We start from the raw sequence: 1,838 nt of genomic DNA, 5'->3' as shown, positions 1-1,838 counted from the left end.
ATATATATATATATATATATACGCAAAGCCATTCCGATGGTTTAAAAATGTATAATTTCCAAAGAAATTAATGACTTTAATTAGCATTCTTATTAACGAAAGAAAAAAGATGAGCGTCGCTCAAAGAAAGCTTCACGAATCATCTATCTTTCATCGAATGGCTGAAATTTATATTGTTAACTTTCTCTTTTCTTTTTCTTTAATAATATAATAGATTATAAAGAAACGGATCAGAAACATACATATTTCTCTTTGTACAAAAGGAGGATGAATCTTTTGCGGAAAGTATTAAGACAATACTCTATACAATTGTATAAAGAAAACTTTCACGTGCATCGTGTTGTTTTCCTCTTTCGATGAATCGAAAGCAATATTTCATTACAAAGTTTGTAACAGACTTTTGTATTTGTTGTCATTTACCTACAATATCTTTTCCTGTGATGTTATAGAAGAAATCAGACGGATTATAAATGAATCCATTTCATTATAAATAATGAAACTCTTATTTATAAAAAGAGTTTATAGAAATAATGTCTTCCTGGATGATTTGAAGTTTGGAAGAAAAAATATTTGCACGATGTAAGTATACATATTACACAGTGTTGTTTATTTGATAAATTATTGTTTATTTACAGCTTTATTTCTTAAGTTTAGATTAATTAGGCCACTTGAGCAAGTAAATTAAAATATAGAATTACTTAACAATAAACTACTTAACAATAAATTCGTTATTACAAATTATTTATTCTGAGCTGCAAGTTAAATTTTTTATTTAATAATATAATATAAATTTATAGTAAAATTCTTTTTGTAATTAATGCAATGATAATTTGTAAACATTCTTAAAACATCCTAATAGAAGACAATTTCTAAAAGTATATTTATTTGGAACAAACTTTGATAATTTATGTCTATTTTTTTTTTTTATCTACTATTTAATTAAAATACAATTAATTTTATAATTCAATTTGTAAAAACTTCTGCTTTGCAATATACTATATGTATCTATATGTGTATGTGTGCGTGCACGTTTGCAAAATATAAATACATTATTTTTATTGCAATTTGTGCAAGTTCTTATCTACCTGCACGTATTGAAATTAATTATTTATTTTGATATGGTTATACAAATTTTTTCAATAATTTTTCCATTATAAATGTCTAATTGACGTTATTAATAAATTTCTATAGTATACTTTTTTAACCGAAATATGTTTATTAAAACTCTATTAAATGCGAGACATCACTTTTTATTACTTTAAATTGTACTCAGTTTGTTTCTGAACTATAAGGATCTCTATAATATGATAATTTTTTTTTATCATTTCAGAACATTTTGATGTAATTTAAATAAATTATTAAAAAAATATTTATTTTTATTTGCTTGATATTAAAACTAAATATATATATTTTAATTTATATCACATAATATTAATATTAATATTAAAAATAAAAAATTTAACAAAATATATATAGTAAATAATTCTTAATTCTAAACAACTAATAACAATAAAAATACTCATACTATTTCAATAATAATATTTTCTATTTTTCATAGTTTCATTGGAAGATAGAATTAACAACCTAACTATAATAAATATCTATAAAAAATTCTCTATTAAATAAAAAACAATTTTTATGATTATTTATCGTTAAAAATTCGAATATATCTTTTTTTGTAATATTGTGTATAAAATATAGTAGAGTATATATGTTTATGTAGTATGCGAAAAATTATATATGTAATTGATAACATTTTGCGGCAACTATAAATCTAATATGCGTGTCTAAAAGTTAATATCACGAACAAGAACAGGAATATTCTCTTCTGTATATTG

This window comes from Apis dorsata, unplaced genomic scaffold (assembly GCF_000469605.1).
Source record: "Apis dorsata unplaced genomic scaffold, Apis dorsata 1.3 scaffold_437, whole genome shotgun sequence".
Lineage (NCBI taxonomy): Eukaryota > Metazoa > Arthropoda > Insecta > Hymenoptera > Apidae > Apis > Apis dorsata.
This window is presented reverse-complemented; position numbering follows the sequence as displayed.